Genomic DNA, 20,371 nt, shown 5'->3' on the forward strand with positions numbered 1-20,371 from the left:
AAAAACATAAATTGAGCATGTGGCCCATCCCAGCCGGATGATCTTTAAATCGTGGTATGTAATATCACATATCACAAAAAGCAAGCATGTATTATGCACATTCAAGACAAATGTAATGGTAAATGTAATAATAGTGAAAGAAATTAAATTAAGAAAATGTAATGAAATGTAAGAGGTGTAGTTAAAGTTACTGCGTTGTGTATATTCTGTGAAATAATTATTTAATACGCGTTTTATTTTATATTGTAATAATCGAGTACTTTCTTATAAAAGCGCTAATAAACCCAAAATCATTCTTATTTACTAGTGTGCTATCCATATATGATGACAAGTGGGCGTCAAAAGTGACGTGCAATACTTTGGATCCATTTCTCACTGCACGGGACCACTTCCTTCCGAATGTGCCTTCAGTGAAAGAAGAGACGTTGAGAGGAGGACCTCAGGTTTGAAACCCGGCCCAGTAAGCATTGGGGCGTGGACGAAACTCCTCTCAAACCAATCCCAATTCACGCTGAAAAGTTGTAAACAAGCCTGACACGCTGGTTTAAAGATCGACGTTTGCGTTTAAGACCAAAAACAAACCCAAAAAGAAGTAGGTGCTACGCGTGAGTGATCGAAAAATCACAAGCGGGTGAGTAAACTGCGTCTTTCAAATGTCGTACACTTACATAATTCCGTATTTGGCCGCGCACTTACCGTGTATATCATACGTGTGTGAGCGCTTGTGTTTTCTTGATTCGTAAATGAAGTAGTGGCGCAAAGCTGCTGGGAACATCTGACACTAAAGCTTACACGGATGGATAAACTAGTAGATTGACACACGCGCACGCACACGTTTACATGACATGTCTGTACAGTAGTGGCCAGTGGGACATCTTTGTCATACTCGTACTAAAAGTACATGTTACTCATTAGACAAACCTTTGCACTAGATGATATTGGCACACTATTTGTACTACTAGTGAAACATTATATGTTAAGTAGTTTATTTTACTTTTATAATCACTAGTAGTACTATATTAGCACACAGTTTTTAACTAGTTCACATTTTGACCTCACTAGTAACATGTAGTTGTCCTACTAGTAGGCTATGTATGCCAAAGTTATCCTACTACCAAGGGCAAAGAGCCTACTAATAAATGAATTACACCTAGTCATTTTACTATTGGCTTTTGCATTGTGGATCACTCCTCTGTTTCGGTGTTACTTCGGGCAACCTGTTGCAGTCTACTCTGTCACTCTGAGCGGATGTGGGCAAAATTCAAGCTCCTCAACATGTGCATGTTGTGAGATCCCTTGGCAGGACCATCCCTGTAAGGAGGGGCCGAGGAAGAAAGGTGTGGACATAGCTTCCTGTCAGCTTTGAGTTTTGGCAGAAATTTAGATGCTGTAACAACTGATTATACTTTTCAAGAACATTGGTCGATTTGACAGAAACTGTAATGATAGTTCATTGATCAGGTGTAATTTTTCTCCCTACTCCTCACAGATTTAAAAAATAAGATGCATACAAAAAAATAGAGTCGAGAATGAATAAACACTCCATATGTTGCTAAAATACATACCAATAGTAAGGAACAAATATATCACAGAGTCGATAACATTCAGGAAAGTAGTGTTGGAGAATATAAGCGTACCTGGCAAACTGTAAAAATGTGTCTGATAGTCGGCCAAAGTACTTGAAATATGCCAGAAGCATAGAAAAATGTCCATTTGGATTTAAAAAAAATGCTTATTCACCTAAAAGGTTTTGAAGGAGGTTTGTCAACTTCAAATTTGGAAAATTTGACAGTGTACTTGATCTTTCCGGAAATTTCGAAGTAGGATACCTGTTCCACGTCATCGTTAGTTCTGTATTGTCGTAAGATGGGAAACAATGCGGTGAAACTAGGAAAACAACAGTTGCATGAGTGTGGCTCATTGAATGACCACTTTAAAGAACCATTCAGCTTAGTGCAAGCGCTCTGATTCCTTCTGAACAATGCACAAACTTTCACGATCACCAGAGAGGCAGTCTTCAGTGGCCTTTTTGCTCAGGTCAGTGCTGAGCTTAGTTTCTAAAAGATGATCCAGCATCAACAAGGGGTTGTTTGCCCCTAGAACAGTTTATTTCTTTATTTCACTTGCTTGTTATGGGAAAAAATGTTTCATAATGTGAACAAATTTGAGCTTGACCAATTTAGGACTTTCATGATTCTAACTCTATGAATTATATATCAGAGTAAACATTTGTTACCAGAGAATGTCTGAAAATAGATTCACCATCTTGTAGTATTCGTGGAAACTGCAATGTTTGCTCAATCACAGCCTCACTGAAATATATCGCTGGCGTCAGGCCAAAACCATGTACCTCCGAAATAGTCACTTTTAAGGGGACCCCAAAAATGGCAACTATTAGCAATGTGACGTGAAAGAAAGCAAACCATTTTCAACACTTTAGATTGGTCAATAATGTGTAAAAGTAACATCCACATGTGTGGACTGACCAATAGTAAAGATTTTTGAAAAAATATGAAATTCACCAAAATGTAAGTTATGAGGTTTTGGACCGACGCCAGCGATATATAACAACCAATACAATACAACAAGCCATTTGAATTTTACAATAGAAAAAAAACATTCATCTCATTGCTTATGACATTATTGATCAAAAATGCACAGGTGGGCATTCCGTCAGACTGATGGACCAGACCGTCAGTCCGTCACTGGCGCCCCTTATGCTGACGATTGACAAATGATGGGACAGCTTTTAAAATGACGGACTGATGAATGATAGAAGGGGGTTTTCATCCGTCATTGTAATCGTCACTGACTGTCGCAACATGTGACATACGAGACTGTATAATTGCTTGCTTTTTTTTTTTTTTTAAACCAGTGATAAAAATAATGGCATCGATCTGTTTTTGACACTGAAAAAACACAGTATTGCACTGGTACCAGTATCCCGTGCAACACTAATACAAAGTATATATCACATTGCTGTTTAATTCATATTCCACAAACACAATATTAATCAAAATACTGTGTTTGGACTAGTGGGGCCGCATATAACATATTTGTAAATAACATTTCTGAGTTAACTTCCCTTTAAAATAAATTTTTGTCTGAAACTTTTTCATGCCTCTTATTTAGATTGATGTCGGCATTTGTGCAAAAATATGTGGGCTACTGTAATACTTCTGTTTGCATTTGATGATTTTATATAATAGTACTACTGGATGCATTTAATTTGATACAAGTCTGTTTAATGTCACTTCAAAATGAAGTGAGAAAGGGTAAGCAGTCAAGGTGTGTTGGATATTTTAGATTTTAGATTATTGTGGTATAAAATGGCCTTTATCATGATGATTTTTCTTCGACATCAGCCAACAAAAACAATATAATGTAAAATCTAAACTTTGCTTGAGTGTCATCTAAAGAAATGAGGATGCTTCACAGTAAGATGAACATTTATTTTCAGGTTGAGTTGCCCCCGCAGATAAACAACAAGTGCACTGACGTCAGTGTTTCCTGTCAGAGCGGCAAACAAGTGTTGCTGTGTTGTGCTGTGTTTTGATAGGTTAAATGCACAACGCAGTTGCGCTGCGAATGTGCCGCTTATATTAAGAGTGAGTTATCTACATCTAGCATCCTTTGGTTCTTGTGTGGAAAATCACTTTCAGCTGTTTAGTTATGGGAGGGCAATCAAAGCAAAGACCTCACTGAAAGAGGAATAAGATTGACACATTTCAGGTACATTCATGTGTGACATTGTCAAACAGATCGTGGGCAAATTGTTACCTGTTTCTAGTACGTTAGCATTCCTACAGGCTAGCCCTTGTTTTTACATTCTAAACATTGTCAACGTGTTCCATTATGTGTAGCAAGTTATCTTTAATAGCTGAGAAGGGTAGAGAAAATAGGGTTCATCAATGTTTTATGAATTCATTTCGTGGAAGTTCCTTGATTTATGTATTTACAGTGTTACGGTTGCTAAATTATGTATTCAATTAAGTGGACACAAAACAGTATTGTACTGAAAGAGAAAGATAAAAAAAAAACATTCATTATTCATTGGATTATATGATTGAATAAAAATGAATTGCACTAAACAAAACGGACTGAGGAGGGCACCAATACACCACAGAAGCATCCAGCCTATCGTTGCCAAGAATAAGAATAAACAGAAACACTGCTGCTATCAGCAGAGGGAGCTGTTAATTCAATCTCACCCATTTTGCTGGCTGGAGAAGTCAAACTCCTTTGAAGCCTGTAGCAGCATCGCTAAGGTTGCACTATGGCCCCATTTCTCAGGTAGCATAACTACACTCAACCAGATATGGCATCCAAACAAAGGTTCACTCCGCTTATCCTTCTGTAGCAGCATTTGAGATTATGCTATTATCTGAACACTGTATCGGATTGGCCAATATTTTGCATTTTGTGCACATTTTGTGATTGGCTGTAATAACCTAATACCCCGATCCACGAATTAGTTTGATGCATATACATTTGTCTGTGGTGGGCCACTACAAATGAATTGTGACTTCCGACAATACGTTTTGGCACTACTTAATATGATGATTAATATGATGATCAGAGCTGGGCACTTGACCGTTTTTTGCCGGTCCGGCCACAACCCTCCACCCTTGACTTGGGTACCTGGCCCGCGACCCTCCGGCCATATTCATAAACATGTCGCCAACGGCACAATGCGTTGGTCATGTGAATCATTGGCCCATACATATCGATAATCGAGTCTAATTTTAGCATTTTTCCTTTCCGCCAATCTAAGTCAGAAAAGTCCTGTTTGTCTAATGTTCCTAAAAGATTGTGTCAGCGTGGGAGTAAATTCTGAAGTGGTTATCAAAACATTTAAACATCCATCCATTATCCAATGCGCTTATCCTCACAAGGGTCGCGGGCGTGCTCGAGACTATCCCAGCTGTCTTCTGGCAGTAGGTGGTGTACACCCTGAACTGGTTTCCAGCCAATCGCAGCCATTTAAGCACTATGGAGACAATATAAGGACATTTTCCATCCATTCATTGTCTATACCGCTTATCCTCACAAGGGTCGCGGGGAGTGCAGGAGCCTATCCCAGCTGTCTTCGGGCAGTGGGCGGGGTACACCCCAAATTGGTCGCCAGCCAATCGCAGGGCACACAAAAACAAACAACCACTCGCACTCACAATCACACCTAGGGGCAATTTAGAGTGTCCAATCGACCCACCAAGCATGTTTTTGGAATGTGGGAGGAAACCGGAGTACCCGGAGAAAACCCACGCAGGCACGGGGAGAACATGCAAACTCCACACAGGGAGGCTGGAGCCGGGACCGAACCCATGACCTCTGAACTGTGAGGCGGACGTGCTAACCAGTCGAACACCGCGCCGCATTAGGAAATTGTATTATACAATATTTAATTTAGTATTGATAGATTCATTGGGGTGGCAGGTGGAGTGGTGAAACTTTAGGTGGGGGTGGCAGCTGTGCCTCTAAAATTTCAGGTTAGGGGCCACTGTGCTCCGAGTAAAAAATAGTCTGGAGCCCTGTGTGGAATCTTTCTCTTTTGAAATACTGTTAAAGAGGAAGTCAAAAAGTCCAACATTTTCTGTACAATAATATCAGTCAGTCAAACTTGTGTATACTGTACGTATATAACACTGTTCACACAAAATATGCAACTCAAAGTGCTTTACATGAGTTAGAAACGACCCCCCACAATACTAGCCCACGAAAATAAAGCCCCCCCAGACACACACACACCACCAGAGAAAGAGAAAACACGATGAAACAATTGGTCAAATTGTGGCCACTGGTGTTGTAATGATTCACACATTTGACTTTTGTGTATCTGATTCCCTCTCACTGCCTCCTTTAGAGCTGTCCGTGATTCACTGATGAACAACCGCTGTAATGCTGCAACCTGTTTCATTTGCCTTGTTTGTACCTTATTTTGTATTTTACCCTTTCGACCACCATCATATCGGTTTTGCTGAAAACAGATGGCAAAACAGTTTTACTGTGTAGGCAGCAACCTCGTTTAAATAGTTTACAGCAGAACAAGTTTGCAAACTCTCCAACGTACATGCTCATTTAGACAAACTCTCACATTATACTGAGGAATGTGGCACCAATGTGTTGGTGCTTTTAAGGCTTCTTTTATGGCTGTTATAAATATATTGTTGCTCTTGGTTGCTTGTAGGTTGCAGTGTTTCTGTTTCAAGACTGTGCTCTGTGCTTTTGCTGCTTCATTCATTGCTTTGTTTTGTGGCTGCTTACATCAACAAGTAGTGCTTCATGACATTCATTCATTTATTGAATAGTACACAGGATAATTCTAGCAGTGATTGGATGGTAGTCCCCAAATTTTTAATTTGACCTTCAAAACCAGTAGCCAAGCACCACCTCTCTCTGGGGCTCAGTATAGTATAATAAATGTAGCAACAGTGCTTGGTTTCTTTAAGCGGAAGTCAACCCAAACATATTTTTTCAAGAATATGTTCTTTGCAGGCCGACTTGTTGAAACACGGCATTCTGATTAATATGGTGTTTGTGGAATATGTGGTCAGGAAAGTCACGCGTTTTTAGCCACCTGAAGGGGCGGCCATTTTGTCACGTCTTTCGATTGAAAATTACATCAAAGTTGCTCAGGGCTCTGATAGCAACCAATCATGGCTCAGCTTCAGAAAACAGATGAGCTGAGATTGGTCGTTACCTGAGCCCTGAGCAACTGTGATGTCATTTTCAGTCGACAGAAGTGACAAAATGGCCGCCAAGATGGCTAAAAATGGGTGGATTAACTCTTATTCCACAAACGCAATATTTATCAGAAAGCCTTGTTTCAACTAGTGGGCCTGTCCAGAACATGTTCTTGAAAAAAATGTTTCGGTTGACTCATCCTTTAAGTTCTTTTTACACTGCATGTAAACGCCAGATTTGTTTCTGTCATTTTATAAATGGCACTATTGTGTGCCTTCTGAACTAGTATTAGAGCCATGAGAACGATGGTGTGTGTAAGATTGTTTCGCAATACGGGACCGAGCAGCGAATTTTTAACACCTGACACTCACTTCTCCCACTCTGTTGTGTTGAAAGCAATTGCCGCTGTCTGAAGAAGTATTGTGTACGTCACAACAGACACTGGCGCTAATATCAGCAGGCATCTAATTTCTCATCCTGCTTCGCTGGGTTTTGTGTAAAAGGTAGATGCCAGATCTGCTGTTACTCTGTTGTGCCAAATTTAGTGGACCTCTTTGGAGGAAGACTGGTCTGAAGACTTATATTCTGATACATAAGGACAGTCATGGTTTTATCAGGTTACACACTGCTTGAAATGACACACTTAAAGCATTTGTGTCAAATCACAATGGCCACATAAGTTATAATGCAGCCATGATGTGTGCTTGGTCTGGTTTTTACCTTGCTTGTTTTCATTTTCTGTGTTTCAGTAATATTTTTGCAATGTAGTCTTTGGTTGATGTTTTTTTCATAATTTTTCAGTCAGCCGAGTGTAATTATATTTGCTTTGACTTTTTCAATGTTTTTTGAGTTTTTGACATACAATATTTTACTTCTCCAATACTGTACTAAAACATACATACATTGCACTGGCCTGAAAACAGATTTGTTAGTGGATGGGCTCAAACACTGTTTTGATTATATTTATGGTTAGTCATCTGATCTGAAGCATACATTTGACATCAGGGACATTCTTGCTCTCATTGAGTTACTCAGATGCTGCAGTGTGCGTGCGTTTGTGTGTATGCGTGTGTGTGTGCGTGTGTGCTTTTCAAAAGGCATTAGCAGGAGGTTCATCAAGGCAATGTTAGAAAGTTATACATGTGTATGTTAAACTGTCCACATTTTCCAATTCAGTGCATACAGTATAATGTGGATAGAATGAAAGTGATAAACAATGTTATCAGGTCGAATGTAAATCATAATGTAGCCAATTATTCACTGGTTTGTTGTTCTTGTTGCCACCTTGACAATTATGGCGGGTAATTTATTTTTCTTTCTTTCTTTTTATTCCTCTAATGATGCTGTTTCGTCCATGTAATAAAATGCTGACCTCTAGCGGCAGTATCGTGTTCTGCACCAAAATGTTACAGTGGCACTTGATAGAGCTACCTTTCAAGACTAAGCATTGATATTGACAATCAATAATTCAAATGTTGGATTACCACATTCCAATGCAGTTTATTAATTTCTATTTCATTGCTTAATTCTTCTTCTTCATCTTCTTCTTCTTCTTCTTCTTCTTCTTATTCTTATTCTTCTTCTTCTTCTTCTTCTTATTATTATTATTATTATTTATTTATATTATTCTTGTATAATTTTAAGCACTAAACATGTGTCGGACTAGATTATATCTTCTCTAAAATCGGTTGTGCTCTGGCTGGAAATAACACCTTAAACTGGCACAAAAAAAAAAAAGTTAATTTTAATTTGTTCATTAGTTTTCTCTTGTATATTGAAGCTACCATCACTTGTTGATGAGAAATAATGTAGCCTGTCATAGTTCTAACACTACAGGTGTTTAAAAGCATTGTATGTATTATGATGTAATTTAATGAATCCTTGTCCTTACATCTAGTTTATATTGCTTTGTCACGGGGGAAGCTCGAGCATTTGAGTAATACAGCAATAAGTCCTTTAATACCACTAACGTTTTGTTTTCCTCCACTAGGTGGCACAACAGATCTGATGATGGATAGGAAGCAATTTATCGGCTTTATATGGGTGATGCTGGAGAAGTGTAGTATTTACTGACTTAGACAATTTGAGGAGCTAATTTAGAAGGTGTACCACATTTTTTCATACAATAAATATTCTTTTCCAATACTCAAAGTCCCAAAGTATGAACCTGATGTTTTGTTGTAAAGCAGTCCACTGGCCAAACTATAGCACAGAAGGAAAAAGTCTGCATCACAAATCTGTTTGTTTCAAAGTTGTAGATCTCTCTATAGAATAAACATCTATCTTGGGTTTTTTTGCTTGAGAAAGGAATGGACTTTGAATATACCTAATTTATACACTTTATAAAGGTGTTAGATGGTGACAACAAAGGGTATCGCTATTTCAATTATTTTTTTATTTTCTTGTACAATTTGACAGTGTATTTATAAACAGTAGTAGAGCAATAATCCCTGTGATTCGTTGGCAACCAGTTGTAGGTGCACCACGGGTTGCAAAGTCAGATGGCATAACATCCGCCTCATCCCCGGCTCAAGTGAGGATAAGTGATGTAGAAAATGGATGGATGCGAGAACAGTAGTCATACTTGTTTATGATGTATTTCATTTTTATACAACATGTAACAAAATTAAATATTAATGAATAATGTCTTATTTCACAGACAAAACCATGAATTCTAAATGCAGCAATTAGTGAATGTAGTACTGCTTAGTATGAGCAAAGTCATGCTGTGAGTGAGTGGTTATAACTCGTAGCTGAGACTTGACCAACTCAGAGCTCCCAGCTTTGACCTACTTCTCTTTGAAGTCAAGCTACATGGCCCCTGTGACCCTAAAGTCTGACCCTAACATGGAAGTTTACACTAGAAGAAAACCAATCTGCAGTGTTTTCAGGGAGGATGGATGTGGATTAGATGGGAATGTGTGCATTTAGGTTAGTGTTTGTAAAAGAGACAGCACAGCAGAGAGAAAAATCAGCACTAATATAATAATAAATAATTGAATAATAATAATAATAATGAAAATAGTTAAAAGAAAAAATAAGGTGCCAATTAAGAACAAGAGTCCTTTTCAGTGACGTCATATACCATAGGAAGGATGTAGTATTATGAACATCCAAACATTTCTCCAAGTGAAATCCCACGGTGAAAAGAACTGAGCCATATTGTTGCCTGGTGTTATTCCTTCATTTTGAGCTCTGAATATCCTTGTGTTATGTGGTAGATGGCCCAGGAAGCTTGGGAATATCTTTGCACGCGTGGATGTTTTTTGTTTTCTATGGCATATTGAATGAAAAGAAAACTTCCCCGATGAATAGTTTAGTGTAGATGACCTTTGGTATACATTGTCATTAGGATTTTGGTGTTTGCCAGTTATTGAATGCACAAGGGCTTCTGATTGTGTTGGGGTATGAATAACACTTGTGAATGACTATATAGAGGAACCTCGAAATTGAACATGCCTAAAGTTGTACGGTTTGGAATTAAACCAAAATATTTCTCTTAAAACAGTACTTTAAAGTTTCATAAAGGTTTTAGCGGTTGACCCACCGGCAGCATCTTTAAATGATAACTCCATTTGTCTTAGGCTATTTCTATTTTTTTTTTTGGGGGGGGGGGGGGGGGGGGGTGTTTTCTGATGGCACCACAAGGTGCCAGTGATCGCAAAGATAAATGGTTATGACGATGACCACTGAACAAAAATGTGTTTGATTGCAACACACGAAAGCAGTGCAATGTGTAAAATATGGCCAAAGCAAAAATATGTCAACATCAATAATATAAGAACAAAGTCAGTCTCCTCTATAGTAAGCACAGTAATAATCGAAGTAACCGCTCACTCTGTCACATTTTCTTGTTAAGTTTGAACACTGCAGTTAACTTCTTTTTACACTTGTATGGGAGAGAGTCAAGCAACACTGTCTACTTCGTTAAATTGTGTGTCTTGTGTCATCAGCAGGTGAGGAGTTTTTGTTTACTTTTTTTTACATGCATTAGAACATGATTAGAAAAACTTGTGTTCAACCACAGTGCTGTTGTATTTGCCAAGGGCCTTGTATTTATGAGGGGCAGTAAGGGACATCATTCAGGAATAGCTCTCACACTACTGAATGGCTCTCATTCACACTAGTGTGAAGTTTTTGTTGCTCAACCAATTCAGGGTATACCCCGCCTACTGCCCAAAGACGGCTGAGATAGGCTCCAGCACGCCCGCGGCCCTCATGAGGATAAGCGGTTCGGATAATGGATGGATGGATAAACACAACTGAAACGCGCTCATACACACTACTGAAATGTTTTCATACACACAACTGAAACCCTCTCATACACACTACCAAGATTTTTGTTACTCATAAAAACTGAAATGTGCTCATACACGCTAGTAAAATGCTTTCCTACACACAACTGAAACGCTCTCATTCACACTACAGAAATTCTTTCATACACACAGCTGAAGCTCTCATACACATTAATGAAATGTTTTCATGCACACTACTATAATACACACTGGTGACATTTTTGTTGCTCATTCACACAACTGAAACATACTCACACTTACTACTGAAACACTCTCCTCCACACTACTGAAATGCTTTTCATACAACAACGGCTTTCTTGCCACAATTGTACTTTTATGAATATGAAATTAATTTGACGCACTTGTGAGAAGACGCTGGCTAATAAGAGTATGCGGATGGGTCCGCTGTGTTCTGGCTGCAACATTCAGCCGAAGACGAGGGGGGGTGACTGCTCCCGGATTGGAAACGTATTCGATTCATTTGCCTACTTCAGTTCCTTAATGCATTACAGATCTGATAATTTGCTGTAATAAAGATTAATTGTTGAAAAATACATTAGGAAGTACACTGAAAAAAAAATCTCAACTCAAATCGCAGTCGCAATTATTTTGGAAAAAAAAAAATCACAATTAGATTTTCCATAATTGTTCAACCCTAGTGTGTATGAAAGCATTTAAGCAGCATGTATGGGTGTGTTTCAGTTGTGTTTATGAGCAAAAAAAGTTTCATTAGTGTGTATGAAAGCATTTCAGTAGTGCGTATGAGAGCGTTTCAGTTGTGTGTATGAAAGCACGTCAGTAGTGTGTATGAGAGTGTTTCAGTAGTGCGTATGAAAGCATTTCAGTAGCATGTGTGAGTGCCAAATGTGTTTATGAGCAACGAAAATGTCACTAGTGTAAGAGTGTTTCAGTAGTTATGAAAGCATTTCAGTAGTGTGTATGAGATCGTTTCAGTTGTGTGCATGAAAGCATTTACCTGCGTGTATGAGCGCATTTCAGTTTTGGTTATGAGCAACAAAAATGTCAGTAGTTTAGAATGAGAGGGTTTCAGTTGCTTGTATGAAAACATTTCAGAAGTATGTATGAGCGTGATTCAGTTGTATTAATGAGCAACAAAAATGTCACTTGTGTGTATGAGAGCCTTTCAGTAGTGTGAAGTGTGAGCGCTATTCCTGAATTATGTCCCTAACTGCTTCTCATATGTATTGTGAAACCAACTACTCATTCACGAAAAGGCTTGCTCACCAAAACCTCTAAGGGACATGCATTGAAGCTCATTCTAATTACCACAGAGCATCTGCCTCTGTGTAACTGCAAGTTGAACAGCAACCTGCCCACTAGCTTGCTGTCTTTTTCCAAACGCGTGAAAGAGCAGAATTTGTACTCCTTGGTGATTTAAACTGGGATATGATTAAACCACCTGGCATCGTTTTAGAGCAATATGATGCACCAGATAATCTGTTCTCCCACTAGAAATGACAATAAAAGTCCTGAAAAGGCAACTTTGATTGATGTTTTACTCACAAACACACCCCAGAAGTACCTATTTGGGGTGTTTTGTGCTGAAATCAGTGACCACTGTTTTACTTCTCGTGTCAGAAATGGATATTTTCAATAAGCAGGCCCCTATTAAAAGGTTTAGGATTAAAAGTCGACATAGCCCCTGGTTTACTCATAAGCGACAAAAAAATGCTGCCTGACGTAAAGCACGCCACACTAAAACTCAAGCAGACATCCCGGCCTTTGAGCAAATAAAGAATAACTCCTTGCAAGCGGTTCGCAAAGCCAGGTCTGAATATTTTCAAGTCAATTTTGTCTTTGTGGCTGTGATCCGAAAAGTTTTTGGAAAATGGTGAAAGTCCTGGAAAACAAACCATCCTGCCATCTGCCTGTCTCACTGAATGTTGATAACATCATAGTATCAGATAAATGCCGTATGGTGGACTTTTTTAACAATCATTTCATAACATCAGGCTCTATTTTGGATTAAGTAACTGATACTTTCCTTCCACCAGATCCTACGTTCTCTTTGTCTGCAGCCTCTCCAACATCCCTCCCAGCCCATGCCACAAACCCCACTCATAGTTTTAATCTGCGGGCGGTTATCCTTTTGAAAACTGCGGCCCCCATCATTGCTGCTCAAATCACAGGTATTTTTAATTTGTCCTTACACACTGCTGAAATTCCTCTAGCCTGGAAATCAGCAGCAGTGCATCCTCTTTTTAAAGGGGGTGATCAGGCTGATCCAAACTGTTATAGGGCCATTTCTATTCTGCCATGTCTGTCTAAGGCTTGTGGGTAGACAGTTAACTGACTACCTGGAGGTCCAATCCGGCTACAGAACTGGGTATGGGTGTGTAACAGCAACCCTTAAGGTCCTTAATGACGTCACTTCTGCCTTAGATTCTAATGTGTTTTGTGCCGCAATTTTTAGAGATTTAAGCAAAGCTTTTGACACAGTTCATCATTCTGCTCTCATTGTACGGCTCAGCCGTATTGGCATCACAGGGAACTCCTTGTCTTGGTTTTCTAACTACCGCACAGACAGAGTGCAATGTGTGAAAGCAGAACAATTTCTTTCCCAGCCTCTCGCTGTCACCAAAGGTGTCCCCCAGGGATCAATTCTTGGCCCTACAGTTTTTTCAATTTATATCAATCATATCGCAAATTTTGTAAAGGATTTGTCTATTCATATATACGTAGACGATATGGTCCTCTACTCCACTGGTCCCTCTACTAGAGATAGACCGATATGCTTTTTCCAGGGCCGATACCGATGCCGATTAATCAGTGATCAAGGAGGCCGATAACCAATATTTGAAACCTATATTCATTTGTAGAAAAAAGGGTTAAAATGGTGTCAAATTTTTGAAAAATAAAAACTCCAGCACTTGACTTGGTTTAAAAGCCTTTAAGCACCTGTATATTCAAAAACTTTTGTGATTTACAACATTTTAAAGCTTTTTTAGATCTTAGAAAATAGACAATTTTGTTTTACAAGTTTAACAAAAAGTGTCGGGAGCTCCCAGGCTCAGATGCATGTCTTATACTTCAATGAAAACAAACATGTCCTCAAAGTTTACTACAGTAAATAGTTTTCTAAAAATCCACTATAACTGAAATGTTTATATTTCACACATCTTTGTTTTAAAGTTCAAAAACAGAAAAGTGCATCCTCAACACAGCTCCTAGCCAGAAAAATAATCTCATCTCTCAACACGGCTGTGTCTTCTCTCCATTGCTTTTTGTGGCTGTTCTGACTTTCTGTGGAAGCAGAAGAAGTGACACTTTTTGCTCTAAATGCATGTGACCGGACTTTCACTTACAGTACTTTGCCGTCAATTTTTGCACCATGTACGGCACTAGTTTGTATGGAGCGGTGGTTGTTTTAAAGTGCTCTATAAAGTTGAGTCGAGTTAATCTTTTCATGACGTGGGTTACGCACAGACTCACACTCACTCACTTCTTACTTTTATCAACATTTTCCTGTCAGCAACTTCATTGCTCTCCGGAGCCATGTCGTTCACAAAGATTTCACCTCCGCATTGTGACAATGACGAAGCGGTTAGCTTCAAGGCAAGATATCTTATCGTGGCAAGCAGAACTGCCCCTTGTGTTTATAAGACATAGAAGGGCTCATAGTAATGTTACAAGTGGTTGTCAGTTATAGTAGACTGACATTTATTAACATTTCCTCAAAGTCTGTTTAATAGCTTGAATTTCTCCTGTGCCGTGCTGCTCAAGTAGCGAGTGCTGTGCCTTGCTGCTCTAGTAGCGAAAGAGACACAGGCAGCTTTATGCTGATTGGCTGTTACCCACTGCACAAGAAACCAATCAGATGGTGCTGTGGGCGGGCCAATCTGCTTTGGAGGCAGGGCCAGTTGCGCAGCACAGAGAGAGAGAGAACCATGCCGCAGCAAGCTGCAATAAACCAGCTTTTAATTTATCGGCCTTAGAATGAAAAAAAAAAAAGGCAGATGCCGAAATCACCAAAATGCCAAATATCGGTGCCGATAATCGTCCCGGCCGATAATCAGTCTATATCTACCCTCTACTGATATAGTCTGTCAAAAGCTTCAGCAGTTTCAATAAAATTGAGCAGGCTTTATCTCATTCACATCTTAAACTAAATACCTCCAAATCTAAAATTATGTGGCTTGGTAAGAAGGAATGTGTACCCTTAACTGTCCCAAGCATTTCCACCTTTGTTGTAGCTCTTCTAGACCACGTTACAGAATAAAAATATTTAGGTATCTGGTTGGACACTCACATTGACGAACTGCAGTCTAAAGGCCCTGATATACCAAATTGACGTCGGAGGTCGTGAAGCGTCGTGGCGTCTTTAAGCGCTGTCTGATTGGTGTAGTGGCCATCGTCGTAGTGTCGTGACCCGTCTGTAAGCGTCTTTGGGGCGTTTACGCATGTTGAATCGGCATCGCCAATCGTGACATTTGGTCACTCTGATTGGTTGTTAGCTAGCAAATCAGCGCGCGGAGCACCAACGTGAAGCGGCAAAGGCGGAAAAACAGTGAGCACGCCTTCGCTGCCTTAATCTTCTCACAAGTACAAGAGCGAGGGTTGACAATATAAGTATTTCACAATACCGTGTCAAGAACGTGATGGTTTACTTCGCGTGGGAGTTCATCGTGGGCGAAGAATAGAGCCGAATGCATTGTTTACGTTGTTATAATCAGCCCCCGGCCAACATCTTTCCAGTTGGAGTTTTCTAACCATGAGAAATGGAAAACTGCGATCCGCTTAATAACAACTGCTCCCTTCAGGACTCACCACTGCACTCTATATTCATCTGTAAGTTGGCCTTCATTGAGTACGCGACGGACAACTCACTGGTTCTTGTTAATCTATAAAACACTCCTTGGTCTATCTCCCCCCTACCAGTGTCAGGTGCTGCATATATCAACCCCTGCGTACAATACTCGCTCAGCTAACTGGATTCTTTTGAATGTTCGGTATAAAACTTCTGCACTGGGTCTGTCTGCGTTTCATGCTGCTACAGCTACCACCTGCAATGATTTGCAGAAATCACTAAAACTACAATCTCTGATCTCCAAGGCAACTTTTACAGCAATAATCATGGACCTGCTTGAAGACGAGTGTAGATGTTCCCTGGGCAGTTAGCAATGTTTTGGTTTTTTTGGTCCTTGGCACGTAATTTCACCTTGTATCTTTGTTGTCATGTTTATTGTTTTACTTATTGTATTACTGATTTGATTTGATTTTTATTTTCTGTTTGTTTTTGTTTGCTGTTTTGTTTTTAATTACATATTTTTCTTTTCTCAAGAGGCTTTGCCTCTTGTCAGGCCACAGTTGTAAATAAGAAGTTTGTACTTAATCTGTTTTGCCTGGCTAAATGAAGGTTAAAAACCATAAATAAAAAATGATACTGTTTGCCTTAGTGAATTTTAAGCTTGGCCATGGCCTTGGTCATATGCTGAATTCTTAACTATTTGGCTTCAGCTAACTGGACTGAAACCAAGATAGTGATGTTTTTGATAGGATGTGACAGTCAGTTACATTAAAAATCGAAACAAGTCAATTGTCAGTGGATAGAGTTTGGTGGTCATTTTCTGCTTTCTTAGTGATTGAACATTTCTAATTGTAAAATATCCATTAATTTTCTTAATATAGATGTTCTAAAGCATTTGGATAAGGCAAAGGATTTTTAAAATGTATGACTATTGTTATTGAAGGTTATCGAAGTTATCTGTACTAGATGCTGCCTGCTGGGCATTTAAGTAGAAGACTGCACACAAGCGTGGGGGTCACAACAGGAGTCAACCGAGTGTTGTATTTGGGCAACTGAAATGCAGTAGACAGCGGATGCCTTGTAAATACGACAAAGTTGCCAAACCTTATGAAAAGGTGTGATGAAGATGATTGATGGGTGCGTGTGTGCATGACAATGTACATCATCAGCCACACACTTGCTAATATGGATCTGCCAACACACTTGCAGTAATAGTCGATCCTTGTACCAGGCAAGTAGGGCAAAGGGCAGTATAGCTTTATGTGACCCTAGACAGAGGCTATGTGTTTATTTGGTTCTGGCTGCATATGTATCTATATGTGAGGTCTGAGGAAGAAAAGATGAAGAAGCTCGACCATTTGGGAAGCACATTAGGGGCCCATGACCCAGCAGAGGGCTATCCTGATCGGCTCCAGAATTCCCCGGAGCAGCACCCAGCATGGAGGAACAACTATGGCCTTTGTTGGGAACGCTGTTGATCTCACAGTCAGTTAATATAGACTTTTCCCACTGACACTGCCAGCAGTCTGAAGTCATTTAATGAAGTGGCTGCTGAGTTTAGAAGGAGTCAGTGTGCTCGCTGCTTGCTTTGACAGAATGGAAAATGTCTGTGCTTTGCAGTGTACAGTGAGTGTGACCCGTTGCGCATGCTCAGATACGCACGTCATCCATTGTTCCCTCTAAGCTGCGCACTCGAGCAATTGCGCACTTCTCTCGCCCTCTCAGCGCACACGATGACGCGAGCACAAGCCATGCACACACATGACATTTCTGCGCTCAGTCCTTCATTTCCACCCCAGTTTAATCTACAAACAGGACACCACACATTCCCACTTCCCTTACAGTTTCAGTAGCGCAACCGAGTGTGCACATGCAGTTGTTCTACTATGGTTTGATGCATACATTAACATACAATGCTAAGATGCTGCAGACAACACACAGATTGCTTAATTCAGGAAGTCCAAACATTGGTGCAGTACTTAAATTAGGCTCTTCCGCGCGTTTCAGTGGTCAGGTAACTAGAATTTTTTTGTGTTTTATTAAGTGACATTTTCCATAGTATATGAGTGGACAATGTGGGACCACATTTATACAGTATATCGAGACTTAATGATTTAATTTTAAAATTATGCTGATTTTATTCGTGTCACACATCTCTATTCAATGATATGATATATTTTATATCGGTGGTTTGAATTTTTTGTGTAACATTCTTGCATCATGTAACGCAGGGGTCACCAACCTTTTTGAAACTGAAAGCTATCTATCTAGGGGTGAAAAGGTACACGTGGATGGATTAATACGTTTCGGTATGGCATGTTCGGTTCGGTCCACTTACTAGCGCGAGTTTACGCATGGGTGCTATTGACTTTTGCACGCGGGACAGGAGGGTCGCGGCACAAAAGAGAGAGCCAGAAAAGAGCCAGAGCTCGAAGGTCCCCCGTACACTGCTGTCTCCTGTTTGGGAACATTCTGCCTTTCCTGTTAAAATCGCCGATGGGGAAAGGTTCGCGGAGGAGTCCCAAAGTGTTGTGCTGACATTGCTACATGAGATTGCCGGCTATTTTGCAGATAGCGCGTCTAACATGCATGGCATCACCCAACTGTGAATGTTTCTTAGACGAGGAAGCAAAAACGTCAAACATAATTACGAGATTTTCATATTGTAGCGTCTTCCAGGAACACTCCGTCAGACGTAGTTTAATTACCACGTTTTTATTAATTCAAGTACAACTGCTCGCGCTCTTCTTTCTCCGCTGCTCCACTCGCTTGCCGCACGATGCATCACAACTCAGCAACACACAAAAAAAAGTTAGTGTATTTTTTTCATTATAAAAAGAGTTTTAGTATAGTTAGCAATACTTGTAACTGTTATTGTATTTTTTTTTTCATTAAAAAAAGTGTAATGCGTAAAGTGTAATGACAACTTGTCTTTAACTTGAATACTTAGATGTGTCATAGTAATAGGCTGTTGCTGCTGAGTATCTAAAGATTTCAGTGTTTTAATAATTTACAAAATCAAGAGATCTTTATTGTTAGTGTATTTTTTATTCTGGTGTAATTGCTTAGAATATCACCTGAATGGTTCGCTTTTGTTTATTTTTTCCCCCCCAAAATATACCATTTACTTGTCATCTTTTCAAAATAAACATATTTAAAAAAAAAAAATCTGTTTTCTTGTACCGAAAATATACCGAACCGAAGTTTCCAAAAAAACTAACCGAACTGAAATGAGATTTAGCTTAGCGTCACACTCCTACTAATATCTAATGGTTTGAAGACACTGATCATATTCATAATTTCCCAATCATTTGGAAACAGATGAATACCAGATGCAACACATTATTTTCATGAATCTTTGATGGGGTTCACTTCAACAACATTCCTAGAATATAATCTACCATCACTGGTGAGCTATTTTTAGAACAGGCCCGCGGGCTACTCATTTGGTCCTTGGGCGCTACCTGTTTGTGACACCCAATGTAACTTGTTATCATCTTATGTTTTGGACAGGTGTGATGTCTGGTGTTGCCCACCGTGGTCCAATGAATGCTCAGAGAGTTTGTGTGAATGCTCAGACGCATGGAAAACTAGAGGGAACATTGCTTACGCCTCTCTACAAACATACTGGCACGTGTATTAGCATAGTCGCACATTCCAAGGTGTCATGAAGAGTGACTGTGTTTATTCAAGGAAAAATGAAATATATTTATGGAATAATTCCTTGCGCATTGTTATAACCCCCATGGACATGCTGTTGTTGAAATAAACAGGTTCAATTTCTCAGGTTTGGTTCCTTTGATCAAGTGTCACTGCCATCAACTGAATGATGGTGTAGTCTGGCTTTGTTAGAATCAGTTAGGATGAAATATGAGAGCTGAGTGTATAAGCACTGGCCAGTATTATAATGACAATGAAATAGGCCACTGTGTAATCACAAAACATTTAACAGCTAAAAGTGCAATTCAGTAGTCCGCTTTCTTTTCGAGAGAACACCATCGTCTGTGTCTTCTTTAAAAGTAATTTTAGAAGTACTACATGGCATGGCATGTCTTCTCAACTGGCAGAAGTAGATATTACTGTATTATTGTTTTGGAAGTTTGAGATTCTTGTGCAATTGTGGTTAAAACAGCCAAGTGAACCAAACTGATGCAAACACTGACACTAATGCAAAACACTCCATGTATCATTTTTTTACAGTATTAAATTCCATAGAACCAAATCACATGGTTGAAAACCTGTCACAATCGAATGCCATTTTCAGTCTATGAATGGCTGAAGACAACTTATGAAAAGTGCTTTAATTCTTTTGATGGTTGGAACAAACTGTAAATGATGATGATGAAACTATTCACCACTGGTTTGAATACTGTTTTTAGAAAGCATTTTGATGGTAGCCCCTGTCCGTTGGTGAGGTTGTCGTGACTGTTCTCAGTATTTATCAATTCTTAATTGATGAATCTTACTTGTTAATTATCTGAGGAGAGTTTGTCCACATTCTAGATTGCTAAGAAATATTGTTTATAATAGCAATATTTTCTACAGCGCAGTTGCCATGCATTTTCTTTCAATGAGCAGTCTGGCAAGGAGTTTGAGATTGAGAATGTTTGTCATCATGCATGTT

General features: G+C 39.4%; 1 long non-coding RNA gene across 1 annotated transcript in view; it reads left to right on the forward strand.

Moving 5' to 3' along the window:
• Positions 1–429: 429 nt before the first annotated feature.
• LOC147148545 (uncharacterized) overlaps positions 430–20,371 on the forward strand; it is a 109,103-nt gene continuing 89,161 nt past the window's right edge. Inside the window, exon 1 of the long non-coding RNA XR_015086522.1 lies at positions 430–631. This is a non-coding gene — a long non-coding RNA (uncharacterized LOC147148545). The remainder of the gene's footprint in view (positions 632–20,371) is intronic.

This window comes from Filicampus tigris, chromosome 4 (genome assembly GCF_054856515.1).
Source record: "Filicampus tigris isolate MCC_2025a chromosome 4, RoL_Ftig_1.0, whole genome shotgun sequence".
Classification (NCBI taxonomy): Eukaryota; Metazoa; Chordata; class Actinopteri; order Syngnathiformes; family Syngnathidae; genus Filicampus; species Filicampus tigris.